This window comes from Notechis scutatus, chromosome 1 (genome assembly GCF_049901735.1).
Source record: "Notechis scutatus isolate UNSWTSFEM ecotype Mainland chromosome 1, rNotScu1.2, whole genome shotgun sequence".
NCBI lineage: Eukaryota > Metazoa > Chordata > Lepidosauria > Squamata > Elapidae > Notechis > Notechis scutatus.
In genome coordinates, this window is record NC_142009.1 from 339,354,112 (window position 1) to 339,370,012 (window position 15,901).

The 15,901-nt window shown below is 42.2% G+C and overlaps 1 pseudogene; it reads right to left on the reverse strand.

Annotated features, from left to right (window-relative positions):
- Positions 1 to 4,736: 4,736 nt before the first annotated feature.
- Positions 4,737 to 10,986, reverse strand: LOC113427190 (vomeronasal type-2 receptor 26-like; annotated as a pseudogene).
- Positions 10,987 to 15,901: the final 4,915 nt, after the last annotated feature.

A 15,901-nucleotide genomic window follows, 5' to 3' on the forward strand; every position in this document is an offset into this window, starting at 1 on the left:
AGTTTATGCTCCCGAAGACGCTGAAGCACTTGACGAACCTGCTGAAGATGTTGATCTCTGGACCTAGAATAAATCAAAATGTCGTCCAAATATATGACAACAAACTTATCCAGCATATCCCGAAAAGTATCATTCATCAAATGCTGGAATACAGCAGGAGTGTTGGTCAGGCCAAATGGCATGACGGTGTACTCGAAATGACCATAACGAGTGCCAAACGCCGTCTTCCACTCATCCCCCTTGCGCATCCGAACCAGATTATAGGCCCCACACAGATCGAGTTTAGTGAAGATAGTAGCCTCTCGTAACCGCTCCATCAATTCGGGAATGAGCGGTAAGGGATAGCTATTCCTCACGGTGATAGAGTTCAGGCATCTATAATCACAACAGAGACGAAGTTCTCCTGACTTCTTCTTAACAAAGAGAACGGGCGCCGAAAGAGGGGACGACGAGGGTCGAATAAATCCCCGAGCTAAGTTTTTATCTAAAAACTCTCGGAGTGCAACTAACTCAGGCTCTGACAAGGAATATAACCTCCCCTTTGGCAATGGAGCGCCCGGTATCAAGTCCACGGGACAATCATAAACACGATGTGGTGGTAATCGGTCTGCCTCCTGTTCGCTGAAAACATCGGAGAAATCCGACAGTTCCAAAGGAATCGAGACAGCAGGAGCGGCGATGTTTTGGCCCACGCAGACATGCCTCAGGTGGTCCACACATTGTAGGCTTGGAAAAGAAATGGCGTTCTGTGCCCAAGCCACCAACGGATCGTGCAAACGCAGCCAGGATACTCCAAGCACCAAAGGGAGATGGAGGTTCGAGGTGACATAAAAACTTATCGCCTCCTCATGATCCCCAATAAGCATGCGTACTGGCTAGGTGGCAAAGCGAATGGGTCCCGACTTAAGTTCATGCCCATCTACGGTTTCCACCTTCATGGGGGGATTTACAGAAATTAATGGAACTCTAAAATGTTTCACAAAAGCACAGTCCATAAAACTGGTTGTAGCCCCTGAATCCACCAGTGCCACGGCGGGAATTCCCTCCTTCTGGGACTGCAAAAATATACGAGTGTCCAACAGTAAATGCCGAGGAGGACCAGGATTTACTTCGGCAATTTTGGATGGGGGTGTAGGTTGTGCCCGACGTAGGGTTTCTCCGAGGTCGGGCCCACCCCGTTTCCCGACGGGCCAGGAGTGGTTTCGGGCACAGGTCTATGAATCCATCTCCGAGTACAAGCCTTTGCAAAATGTCCCGGACCCCCGCAATAAAGGCACAAGCCTTCCTGGAACCTTCTCGAACGTTCTCGCACCGTTAAGCGAGGGCGGAGTGCGCCTATCTCCATCGGCTCCTCTGCTTGAATCTTGGGTTGAAAAACTCTCATAGGTGTAATGCGTGTGCGAGGAAATACAGGTGGTTCCACAACGGTCCGTTTACTCTCACGTTGCTGTAAGCGAGCTTCAATACGCAAACATTGGATTATTAATGCATCCAAAGTTGAAGCCCGCTCTGCATGGACTAGCTCATCCTTGATGGCATCAGACAAGCCTTCCTGGAATGCAGCCATATGAGCCGGTTCGTTCCAGTTAGAGTCCATGCACAACAAACGGAATTCTGCAACGTACTCTTGCAGGGAACGTTTTCCTTGATTAATGTCCATTAACTTTCTGTCCACAATTTGTAATTTAATTGGGTTCTCAAACATTACTTTCATTTGTTGAAGAAACCCCTGGAAATTGTCCAATAATGGGCTATCTTGCACTAATAAGGGAGTAGCCCATTTGGCAGCCTGCCCAGTTAATAAACTAATTATAAATCCCACCTTAGCCCGGTCGGTTGGGAAGTCTTCAAGCCTCACAGAAAAATACAGTTGGCACTGACCCACAAATGTCGAAAACATGTCCATTTGCCCAGAAAATTTTTCTGACATAGCTACCAGGATTTTTCTCAAAGGAGGGGCAGGGGGAGCAGCAGCAGCAGTACCTTGTAAATTGGTAACATAATTCAACAGTTGAGTTACCTGATTCTGTAACGTTACGTTACTCTGAAGTAATTGATTAATTTGTAGTTGTTGCTGCTCCACCAATTGTTGCAATTGGTTTGAATCCATCGTTGCAAAGATGGTCTGTTAGGTCAGGAACAAAAATGTTATGTCCCACCTTCAAAATCAAATAAGCAACGCCGAAAGCAGCCGTCCTCAAAAGCAAAACAAATGAAGAGGAGTTTCAGAAGATAACGGCTGCTATTATTCACAGTCTACAGCACATTAATCCTGGCTTAAATCCACAAGCCTCCGAGCTTTGACCGTGCTTCTCCACGTAAATTAAACGCTTTGTTCCTGACAAATTTTCAAACACAGGCGGATCCTTTTATAGTTATTAGGGCAACAATTAATTTCCCTAATTACTGACTTGCCCATCTCCTGCATTCCAGCTGGCCTTGCCTCTTAAAGTGGCGTCTATTCCTGACATCTAACCAACAATTCTCCAAGTTCTCGTCTCCACCTGAAGACTCTCTTAAAACTTCTCTGTCAGCCATTCCCGGCTGATGATCAGATACTGAACCAGAGGAGATCGAAGGTCCTGACCATTCTACTAAATTAGGTCTGTCCTCTCTTGTCACGTCCATCTCCTCCTCCTGATTACCATTCCAATCACTGAGCCATGCTGGCTCATATTTCTCTGCCATGTCCTCCTCACTTGAGCTCATATCAGCCACAGGAGCTGAATCCAAGTCCGGAGCCACAACACTATGATTGTTGGATGAGCAGGTACAAAAACAGCCAGGGTAGTGATTGAAGTCTGGGAAACAAGCCTTTTGTCAGTCAACAGGTGTGCTGATTAACCACCAGCCTATCAAGTACTTAGAAGGCGAGGGATGGGTAGCACAAGCAAGTGACAGTCGACGACTTAATAGCCAGGCATCAACACACCCCAATAAACATCTAAAAAGCCACGTACAACAGGCACCATACAAATATCACAGGCAGAACAGCACACACTCTGCTAGAGAGAAGTATCCTGAAGATGAGCTCCAGCACATATCTGAAAGCTCGAAAGACAAAACCTCTGGTCCCTGCTGATTGGGTCCTGCAGCAGTGGTGGTACGATATCGGTTTGGACCAGTTCAACTGAACAGGTAGTAAAAAAGCCTCTGATGATCAGCTGAGAGGAGGAAAAAAAGCCTCTGACAATCAGCTGAGAGGAAAAAGAAGAGAAAAGTGCAGAATTGGCTCTCCCACCTGCCCCAACACTTTTCTCTTCTTTATCCTCTCAGCTGATTGGCGCTGCAGGCCTCAGCTGGTGTGGGGGAAGCTGTGTTCAGGTTAGGTGCACGCGCATGCGCACACAATCACCGAACCGGTAATGGAACAGTATAGGCTCTGCTATACTGCAGTATAGGTTGAGCCTGTAACACAATTTTGGGGGTCTTTCAAAGCTTGACATTCTTTCCACTCCTGTTTAAATTCTACATGTCATCACTGGACTAGGACATTTTCCATTGGAGATCAGTTATCATGACTAGGCTACTCTTTTGTACATGTCAATGCAAGGCCAACCAAGTGATGCTGACAAGGTCTCCAGTGCCTAGATGTTGTTGGGATCTGGATGAGGAGGAAAAGGCTCAGTCTCAAACCTTCCAAAGAATGGATGTCCTTCCACAGGGGGTGGGAAAGTGTTTCCTGTTTTACATTCTGATTTTTATGAATATCACCTTTGCTTGTATCAAATATCACCTTTGCTCCTAGATCAAATCACTCGGTATAAATCTCATAGTGTTCAAATAAAATCACTTATTTGTATAATTGCTGTCTTTGTGTGTATGTTTCAACATCTGTCCTGAACCACCCTCTGGAGCAAGGCCTGGCAAGGCAAAATGAGCATTGATCCAGGATGATTTCAATGTCATTAATTCATGGATTAATGTGATTGATTCTCAATTGAATTGCAATTTCCTAAAAGGAGTAGGAAAAGTTGGTGGAAGCCATGGCCAGGAGAGACTGGTGGATGGTATGGCCAGGACAGCTCATGGACAGGAGTTTGTAAATGCCTTTTTTCCCATTTTTTTCTCTAGCTTTTATCTTTTGGAGCCTCAAATACATGTGTTTGCTTGCCCCTAGGGCTTGACTTTTAGCCTAATTTGGTTTTCAATGACTCTTACAGAAGTCGCCATATTTTTTTTCTAATCCTTTGCCAAAATAGACTTCTGCTTTATAATATGCTAAGGATGTGCTGATTGCAAAAGAGGAAGATTGAATTCAGAGCAAATTAAAGTTTGCTTACATTCAAGTTACATTTAGGGGCCATGTAATAACTCACGGATATAGAGCTATTGATCCCACACAGATTCAAGATAGCTAAGGTCTTTGATTGAAAAAAATGAGCTACTCTAAAGTTCCAGCCACTTTATGAAGCTGCAAAACTTTGATTCTGCCATGCAGAACCACAGGCATTTGTGCAACCACAAGTTACTCACTGACATATGTACAATATGCCCCTTTGCAAAATTCAAGTGTTTTTAAAGCTCCTCTTAAAAATCCAATTAGATTTTTTTCTGCCTCACATGACAAGAGTATCAAGATTTTTTTAATGATAATAGCAACAAAGCCCAAGAAGGCTTTAAAAGATACATCTCATTACATGTAAAACTACATATAAAACCACATATACTAAAATCTTATTACATTATAAAGAGTCCTGAATAATAAATATAAATGTGGTCTATCCATGAATGAATTAGAAATTCTTATTTCTTATGATATTTTCTCTGCAATTAAGGTTGGGTCTCAATAGGATAATGTAGCATTTGGGGGAAAAAATGCAAACCAAGAGAGCAGCTCCAGAAGCCAAGATGGAGAAGATCTCCACAGCCACCATGGACTTCCCTTTGGTGCTCAAGTAGGTGGGGAGGAAAGTAATCCAAACACTGCAAAAGACCAGCATACTGAAAGTGATGAACTTGGCTTCATTAAAGCTGTCAGGTAATTTCCTAGCTAGAAATGATACCGTAAAACTGATGAGGGCTAAAAAACCCAGGTAGGCAAGGACAGTGTAAAACATTGAAGCTGAGCCTTCATTACATTCCAAGATGGCCTCTCCAAATATGGAATGAAAGTCCAAGTTGGGAAATGGGGGAGAGGTTACCAGCCAGATGGCACAAAGAAGTACTTGAACCAAGGGACAAACTATGACAATGGAATTGGTCAATGGTTTTCCTAAGAGTTTCCTTGTCTTGTTTCCTGGTTTGGTGGCCATGAAAGCCAGAACCACCATGACAGTCTTTGCCAACACAGAGGACATTGCAAGGGAAAAGACAATGGCAAAGGCAGTTTGTCGAAAGAGACAAGTGAGCTTCCCAGGTTGACCAATGAAAAGGAAGGAGCAGAGGAAGCAGAGCAGGAGGGAGACCAGGAGAATGTAGGTGAGATCTCGATTGTTGGCCTTGACAATTGGAGTGTCACGATGATGAAGGAAAGTTGCCAGGACTGCAGATGTGATCACAGAGAGAGACAAAGCTAAAGATACTAAAGTGTATCCCAGGGTCTCTTCAAAGGCAAGGAAGTGGGTCTTCTTGGCAATGCAGTGGTCCTTGTGCTTCTTGGGAAATTGGTCTTCTGGGCAAGGATCACAGTGGGCTGAATCTGAAATCAAGAGTCCTTGTCTAAAGTATTTCAAGCACATCTGCCATGAGTATCATCCCTCCCTCTGGGATGACATGAATGTCCCCTTTCTACTGTGGCCCACTCACAAATATAATGATGGAATGACTCGCTGTGTACTTTATGGTGCATCCAAAAGGCAAATCAACCTTCATGATGACCTTGCTAGAGATAATTATCTGTTCAATTTGAGCTGTTCTGGTCAGTTTGCTGTAGAGGGAAAAATACCCTCTCCAGTCACAAGGAATTTTCATAATTACTGTGGCTTTCAGTATGAGAGATTGTCAACTGTAAACTGTAATAGTGATGTTTATACTGGAACCCCCAGAAGTCTCTTAGATCTTTCCTCCAGGAAGCCTGCTACAGTGGTATCTTGGTACTCAACTGGTTTGAAACTCATTGAATTTGGTACTCAACACATTTTGATTCAAACATTTTGTCCTGCTATTCATCATTTGTGTGGTACTCAATGCACAAGCTAAATTTGTTGGTGTCAGCTGCCTTGTGTCTGACTACATTATTCATGGAGGTAGGAGAGTTTAAATAAATAAACTGAAAGGTTCTGCTGAAAAACATGAATGCTTGGAACCATGTCAATCTTGCCAAAAATGACAAGAACAACAATAAATATTTTGGTCAATTGAATAGGTGGCTTAATCCTGAAAGATCTACTTTTGAAGTCTTCTCTACCTGTCTGATTAGAAATGGTGCCTTCTGGACAAGGGTTACATTGGTAGCAGCAAACCTGTTCTCCCTCTGGAACATTTCTCCTCTCTCCTGCATGGCACCTCTTCCTGCCACACCTGGCAAAGGGCACTTCCTTAAAGAGAAAGCAGAAATGCTTAAGATGACTAAGCAATGGATAGGCTTTATTTATTGCTCTCCAGAATCCTATTTCCATCTTCAGTATGTCTCCAAAAGAAGATGGTTTCACCAGGGTTTACCAGAAACCAAGAACAGCTCATGCAAGACTCTAGCCAGTGCCATTCCTAATCCACAAAATGGATGCTGGAGATTGGAACTGGGACCTCCACATGTAAAGGAAAGCAAAAAAAATATGATGATCTATTTGAACAGAACAGTCCCTAGAAATACTGTTTCTGCCTCTGATTGCATTTTGGGGTTCAAGCAGAAGTTCTTCCTAATCCCAACCGTTTGTGGATTGACACAAATCAGAATGCAAATGTGCTACATGCAAAGCGGTTTTTATTCACCAAATAGCAGCCATGTTTTCTGATTCAATAGACCTGTTGTTCAGTTGGTAGGATGTTCTGCAACCCCAGGAGAAAATGAATAGTTCCATGAAATTACATTTCCTTCTAGCTCACCTTTGTGGCCCAGATGATTGCATCTTTGTTAATGGTGAAATCCTGGCCTGAGGGAGCCCTGGGATGGATTTGCCCAACTTTTATGGGGGAAAAAGATTGATTGGGGCAGAGAATCCAGTTGAGAAGATCATATTGAGCTGATCCCAATCCATTTTCTGAGAAGGAGACTTCATTTCCAACACTGTTGTTGAACTGGACATTCTTCAAATAGGCAAGAATCTGAAAGAAAAGAGTTCTACAGAAATTGGAATAGTTTGCCGAAGGACATCATGGCTTCTATCATTCTGTGATGGCCATCATATTAGGAGATATGTATATGTATAAGACACAAGAGTTGCCTTGGTAGAGATTTGAGTAATCAGGACTAACAACAAATATTTGACTTTTTCCCCAACAGTAAAAAATTGTCTATTTATGCATTCGTATGATGGTTTCTTCAAATCCACTTTTACTTATACCTAAACACAAAAATTGTAATGCATACTACAAAATGTATTATGTGGTTGTATTCCTGGGATGTACATTTTTAAATGTTTACTTTGGATCAAGGACTTGGGGAATGATTAAATAATTTCTATCAGAACAGTGATAGAATTGGTTCCAATTCTACTGACTTTCCCTATCTGACAATCAGGTCTGACCAGAGAGTATGCGGAGTGGGGGAGGGCATGTGAAAGGAAGGTTTGTCATTTCACTGTCCAGAGAGGTCTAATGTTTAGCCTTTGTCTGATAAACATCTGATGCAGGGGTGCACTTCAACCAGTTCATACCAGTTCAGCAAACCAGTAGTTCCAACAACTGGCTTGCCCCACCCACCCCGCCCTGCCCAGGAGTCCCTATGTTGCCTGTTTTGGATCACAGGTAAATGCAGGGACTGTGTGGAGGCTCAGAGGGGGCAAAAATGGGCCTCCTGGAGGGTCCTAAATGCCTGAAACAGGCCCATTTCTGGCCTCCAGGGAGCATCCGGAGCCCGGGGATGGTGAAAATGGGCCCCCTGTGGCCCGTTTTTTCTTCCAGTGTGGTGCAGGAGGCTGACTAGGCCACACCCACCATGGCCATGCCCACCCAGCAACTGGGCATAGAACCAGTCATTAAATTATTTAAAGCTCACCCCTGGTCTGATGAATTTCAGACCAGGAACCTAGTGGAGCAATTCAATTCTTCCTGTGTGTATTGAAGTTGTTTTGATACAATCAAAAGAGCAGCACTACAAATGGCAAAGTGAACAAATGTGGTTCGGTCACCCAAGATGCTAAGCCAAAGATACAAAAACCATTTAAGTTTAATCGAGTTACAATAAGTAATAGATGGAAACTTATCAAGGAGAAATCCAACCAAGAACTAAAGAAAAACTTCCTGACAGTTACTGAAAATTAATCAGTGGAAGTTTGCCTCCAGAACTTGTGGGTGCTTCAACACTGGAGGTTTTTAAAGAAGAGATTGGACTGCCATTTACCTGGAAGGGCATAGGGTCTCCTTCTCAAGTAGGGAGATTGGGCTAGAAGACCTTTAAAGTCCCTTCCAACTCTGTTATTCTGAGTGTCTTTTTGAGGTTGGACTTAGGCTACACACTGAGGAAACTGGAAATGTGCCCAAAAAGACTCCCCTGAAATATCTTGCACAAAGTCACTTAGATTGTCTTCTGGCTCTGGGCCAGGGGTCTCCAACCCCCAAGTCACAGCCCACTACTGGGCCATGGCCTATTTGGAACTGGGCTACATTTCTTCAGTGTAAGTTGTCTCCACTTATGTGGATGCTGTTCTGTGTTAGATATCCCATATTTTTTATGCAATTCTCCTCTTTTTGTATATCCCAACTTTTGGAATGCCCCTAACTTTTTGGATATGCTGACTTTTTGGATACCCCACTCTGCCACCATTTTGTCAAAGGTTCTGTTACATATACCCAAATGAGTGGGTTAAACCCAAAAGAGCCAACACAACCACACAAGTCCCTTGGCATCCATACAAGCACTCAAGAGAGAGTACTCACTGTTCAGTACTCCATTCTTTCCCACTTCTTCTACACCTCCTTAACTGTTCCTCAAACTATTACTTCTTGTAAGTCCTACTGCTGAAGAACAGCATTTTTTCTACCCACTTTAGACTGCTTCAGGCTGGTTTATTTCCCCAGACAATCCCCACACCAATCACAATACCTCATCCTTAGCTGCCTCTCTGCTCAGTTTTATAGCCACCAGTTGCTGTGCTGATTAGGGAGAGATCTTAAAGAGCTGTTGGCCATTTTATGGGCAACCTGCCTTCTCACAATACAGATATTTAATCAGTAATTCAAGAAATGGATGTTGTTGTGGCCCATCAGTGGCTGGCAGAGCTGGCGGCAGAGTCAGACAGTAGTGAAGAAGTTGGGGAGGAAGCCAGGCCATTCCTGGAGGCTGAGGAAGCCTCAGATAAGGGCTCTGCATCAGTGGCAGAGATGGGACCAGGGTAGGCTGGCAATCATCAGCTGCCTTTGGGCTCAGACAGCAGTGAGGCAGGGGAGCTTCTGGAACCATTTCCCAGCCTGCGCATGTGCAGAGCTGCTAAAAGAAAGGCACAATTAAGAACTCAGGGTTGTCGTGGGAGTAAGGCCACAGACAGACAAATGAATGGCCCCTCCCATTAGGATTAAAGAGAAGCAAAACGGGAGGGGGCTTTTGCAGGAAACAACTCGCTCATTCATTTGCTTCTGTGTTCCAACCTCGTGATATTTGTCTGAATAACCCAGCCCTTCCCTACCAGCACTGAGTGTGGAACTATTTACTATGCAGTGTTCCAGGATTGATAAAGGTCTGAGCTCATTAGTATACCTTCGCAAAACTGTTTGCCAATCTGTTGGCTGACTGTGAATGAAATAAATTCACATTAATGTAAAAAAAAGAGTTTTTTTGCTGGGACTCAGAATTGATTCAGTGCTTTTGGGGGAGGTGTAGGACAGAACAGATGTATGGAAAGCTTCCTCTCTAAGGATCCGTAGACTGGATAAAAAGTCATAGAAATTACCTGCCATGACTGGACATTTGCAATCTTCTTTCCAACCCTCTTCATTATTGGTTGGGTTATTGATCCATACATTGCATGAAATGCATGTGCCACAGCATAAATGGCATTGTAGATATTGTAACTTTCACTTGTCATGCGTTTCTCAAAGATGTAAGTCGGGACGTTCTCTAAATTCTCCTTTCCTGTGCATGCTTTTTTCCCCGTTTTAGGGCTCAATCCTGGTTTGTGAATCATGCAGCCAAAGACCCTTTCCCACCATGGAGAGAGAAAAAGATCCCCTTGTGGGTTCCAAGGATTTAAAGACAGGAGGAAATGGTTGAAATCTGAGACATCTCCCATGTGATGCCTAAAATGCAAAGCCCCATGGAAGGGCTTTATAAATTGCAATATGTTTTTAGATCCCACCACATTAAGTTTCCAATGGGAAGTCAGGATCCAAACTTTCTGAAATGGTTTGTTTCTCATTACTTCATGACCATACACAACTACCTGTACATTTGCACTGCTACTGGAATCTCCAAACAGAATAATAACTTCAGCTTTAGACCACATCTTGAAAACATGAAGCAATTTTGACTCTGTAGTAGCAAAGACATCTGACTTCAACTTTTCAGAGAAGGCCAGGCAGATCTCCTTCTCCTTGAGCAATGGCATCAGAGATGAGATGAAATGTTCTCCATTGTCATCTTCAGGGGCCAGAAGTCCAACCCAGTTCCACTGGAAATGCAGGAGCAGATGGACTAAACCCACATACTGAGGAAACTCACTAGGGTTAACTCGGAAGAAGGAAGGATAAACTATGCTGTCTTCATGAGAGAACTTAAAGTCAACACCAAGCTGGAGAGAGACGGACTCTTGATAAAGTTTTATGGAGATTTAAGGGGAATTCAATGTGCCCTGTCTTGCCCCATGAATCACGTTCAGTGACTTTGTGATCTTAAGATCGTTCCCTTCTAAGGAAGAACCACCAATTACATATTTTGCCTAGTTGTGACATGACAGAAGTCAAAGGAACAAATTCAAATCAATTGCCCCGAGAGAATCAAATTCATTAAAAATGTTTTGCTTTTATGGAAAATAAGTTAGGAAAGAATTCCTGTTGGCAAGGGCAAAGCTTCAAGAACATATCAATATCTTTTGAGATTAAATCAAAATATGTCTTGACAAATAAAATACAAACATGAATTCAACTCTAGTATAGATTCTCTGAGGCACATCCTCCTTCTATTTCCCCCCCTCCCATTATTTTTGGCTTCTGGGTTTGTTTCTGTTGTTTGTCTACTCCATGCTGCATCCATTGAAGCCTCCTTACCTTTGGGACCTTAAAGATGCTGAAGATGGAGGCCATCAGCCGAGAAGATTTGGAGTTGAGACCTCCAACGACAGAGAGCAAAGTGTCCTTCCTGTCACATTTATAACTAGGAACCATTCGGCCTCGTGTGGAGAGCAGGGAGAGGCTGTTTGAGGAAATTGACATCTCAGTTTGGAAATTGCTATAGATATTGAATCCAAGGGTGATGTTGGGCAGCAGAACCAAACTCTTGTTGATCTCTGTGACTGCAAAGACTAAGGCCATGAAGTGCTGGTAGTTCTTGGCTATAAATCTAGAATGGAAAAAAATGTGAGAAAATGTTACAAGAAAATGTGTGTACTACTAGAGATTGCCTTTTTTAACGTACTGTGGAGCAGGAAGCCTTACAATTTATATTGACTGTTTCCTACTACGATTTGATTGCTTATTTGTACCCTATGACTATATTAAATGTTGTACCTTATTATATTTGATAAATGTACCTTTTTATGTACACTGAGAGTATATGCACCAAGACAAATTCCTTGCGTGTCTAATCACACTTGGCCAATAAAGAATGCATTCATTCATTCAATCAATTGATTGGATTTAACAGGTTAACAGAGTTGGAAGGGACCTTGTCGGTCATTTAATCCAAGCCCTTATCCAAGCAGGAGACCCTACACCATTTCTGACAAATGGAAATCCAATCTCTTCTTGAAAGTCTCAAGGGATGAAGCTCCCACAACTTCTGAAGGCAAGCTGTTCAATTAGTTGATTGTTCTCACTGTCAGAAAGTTTCTCCTTATTTCCAGGTTAAATCTCTCCTTGTTCAGTTTCCATCCATTATTCTTTGTCTGGCCTTTGGTTGCCTTAGAAAATAGCTTGACCCCTTCCTCCTCTCTGTGGCAGCCCCTCAAATATTGAAACACTGCTATCATGTCTCCCCTAGTCCTTCTCTTCACTAAACTAGCGAAGCCTAGTTCCTGTAACCATTCTTAATATGTTTTAGTTTCCAGTCCCCTAATCATTCTGGTTGCTCTTCTCTGCACTTTTTCTAGAGTCTTAACATCTTTTTATAATGTTGTGAGCAAAACTGGATGCAGTACTCTAGGTGTGGTCTTACTTAGGCTTTATAGAGTGGTATTAGATTTGCCTAATTTCTAAACAAAGGTCCTTGATGAAGCTTGGATGGCTTTATGAAAAATGAAAAAAAAGAGAAATCTGTCCATATCAGAGACCATTTTATACCCCTCTGTCGTTCCTCATTTCTTCAGTTTGCTCCGGTGTCTGTAAGAAAGAGTAGGGGTGACATGTTAGCAGTATTCCAGGATTTGAGGGGCTGCCTCAAAGAAGAGGGGGTCAATCTATTCTCCAAATTACCAGATAGCAGGACAGGAAACAATGGGAGAGAATCAATTTGGAATAAGAAGTTATTTCCTAACAGTGAGGAAAATTAACCAGTGGAACAGCTTACCACTGGAAATCGTGGGTGCTCCATCACTGGATGTTTTTAAGAAAAGACTGGACAGTTACTTATCGGAAACAGTATATGGTTTCCTGCTTGAGTAGGCTGGACTTGAAGACCTTCAATATCCTTCTAGTTCTATTATGATACATCCTTTCCAATTGCTTCTCTTAACATCCTAACCAATTTAGTTCTCTCTTGGAACAGCGTCTTCTGATCTGGTAACCATTGTTGAGCACAAACTGGAGTCACAGCATATATTTCCTGAAAGCCATTATTCATGAGTGATTCCAAAACTAATCCAGAAAAGAAGCAACCTAGTACTAAGGAGGAATTTCTGAAGTTAGAACAATGAATCTGTAAAAGAACTTACCTCCAGAAATTGTAGGGACTCCAATACTGGAAGTTTTTAAGAAGAAATTGGACAACCATTTGTCTGAAATGGTGTAGTGTTTCCTATCTAAGCAGCAGGTTGGATTTGAAGACCTCCAATGTACCTTCCAACTAACAGAATAACAGAGTTGGGAGGGATCTTGAAGTCATCTAGTCCAACCCCCTGCAGCAAACAAGAGACCTACACCATTCCAGACAAGTGAATGACCTGTTTCTTCTTAAAAGCCTCCAGGACATTAGAACTTCGGATAACTTTATTATCACTTTAAATGTACACTAATAGGCATACATTAAAATAAAATTTCATTGCATACAGCTCTTGAGGGTCACCACCTCCAATATATGCTATATAAGCATGACAAAATAAATTGATGGAGGACATTAGATACATGAACAGAACAAGTGTTTCTGAGAGTTGGTCCTGAATCCAAAACAAAGCAAACAGGTATCTGTATCTTTTCTCTATCAGAACAACTAGACCCAAGGACAGTTTTTCCCAAACGCCATCACTCTGCTAAAAAAATAATTCCCTCAACACTGTCCAACTATTTACTAAATCTGCATTACTGTTACTATCAATCTTCCCTTCCTTCCTTCCATCCATCTCTTCCCACTTATGACTGTATGACTATAACTTTGTTGCTTGTCTCCTAATGATTTTTATTGACTGTTTCCTAGTATGATTTGATTACTTATTGTACCCTATGACTATTATTGTGTTGTACCTTACAGTATGATTCTTGACTATGGACGAATGTATCTTTTCTTTTATGTACACTGAGAGCTTCTGCACCAAAGACAAATTCCTGTGTGTCTAATCACACTTGGCCAATAAAGAATTATATTCTATGCTATGCTATGCTATGCTATGCTATGCTATGCTATGCTACCCTTTGACTATCATTAAGTACCTGATGATTCTTGACTCTTTATGAATGTATCTTTTCTTTTATGTATACTGAGAGCATTTGCACCAAAGACAAATTCCTTGTGTGTCCAGTCACATTTGGCCAATAAAGAATTCTATTCTATTCTATTCTATTCTATTCTATTCTATTCTATTCTATTCTATTCTATTCTATTCTATTCTATTCTATTCAAACTTACACAAGTTTAAGATGACGCAAAGTTGGCTGTTTTTGAAAGTCTGGGATGTTGGATGAAACCATGGATGTCAGGAGAAAATTCCCTCCAATAATGAGTTCACCAGACCTGTAATAGTTCAATTTTTCCTGAATCTGGAAAGGGGTTGTCAACACATATTCAGCCGGAATCCTCTTAGCAGCAGGTGAGGGAAGGAGCCTGAAGAGCAGCAGCAAGAGAAGCAGCCCAGCCATTCTTGTCACCTTCCCTCCTAGATCAGAAATCAAGGTTTGTGCAGAAGCTGAATTGCAGGTAGCACTTAAAATCTCACCAGAGCTTTAGCACAATAGAAACTGACTGTGCCACCTTGATGGCCTTAAGGACAAATTTATATCCACCATCTTATCTCGGTTTGGGCTGTGACCAAAGAGGGCAGGTGAGTCTGGCCAAACCCAGGAATTAGCTATTTGCAAGACATGCTTAAGATTACATGTCCTGCTCCCATTTTAAGAACTAAGAGCATATTGTTTAAAACAGCTTTTGTCTTTGAAGATTTGTGAGAAATCTACAGGGGATACATTAAGAATTATTGCTCTTCTGATAATTGCAAGGAAAAGCAATTATCCTCCACATTTAGCACTAGATTTATTTATTTTTTGCACATCAGAAAGGGGAAATTATGTTGGGTCTCTTGTTGTTAGTTCACAGACCAGCTTTACTTGAGAGTCAGGGTGAAATTGGATGTTGAGCCTAGATAAAACAGAGCAACTGTATACAGATGGAGTTTGGTCTGAGGGTTAATGGGGATGTCCCACTCACTCACCCATCTGTGTGGTTTATGGAGGGTTTTATTTGCCTTCCCTCAGCTGTTCTCTTCACCCAGCTTTATAACTGTCCCAACTAAAGGCAGCCATGAGCAAGCCCAGATTAATCCCCAGGCAATGGCCAATTAGTCCATAACACAAATAGCCAGATGCTCAAACAGTCAGTCCAATAAATGAACATAAAGCACCCCCCAGGCAAAAGTTAAAATACATCCATGTTAGCTGATGTGTTAGAATAATTCCACATACATTGCTTTCAGCAATGCCTCCCTCTGCCTGCCATGCTAAACAGTTCCCGGTACAGCCCATCGGGGGTGTTCCTCCACATTCTGGCAGATGTCGGTTTTTCTGTAGATAATAGAATAACAGAGTTGGAAGGGTCCTTGGAGTTCTTCTAGTCCAGGGGTCGCCAACCTTTTGGACCTCAGGGACCACCAAACTCATAATTTTAGATCCCAGGGACCACTAACTGGTTCTGTGGGTGTGGCCTAATTTGTGGGTGTGGCTTAGTGTTCATGTAACTGGCTGGGCATGGCTTGTATGTAAATATTATAAATATTTATATTAATATTGAATTTTTTATAAAAAAGAGCAACTTTTACCCAAAATCAAGCAAAGCAGGCAGGCAGATGGAGTTGCTCACAGAATCACAGATTCATTCAGAGATCTAGCTATCTGCCATTGGCTAGCTCAGTCTGTCACATAAAGTTTGCTTGCAAGCAAACTCACAAAATTAACTCGCAACACACCATGCATGTAAATATTGATTTTTTTATTTTTAAAAAAGAGCAACTTTTACCCACAATCAGGCAAAGCAGGTAGGCAGATTGAGTTGTTCACTGAATCACAGATT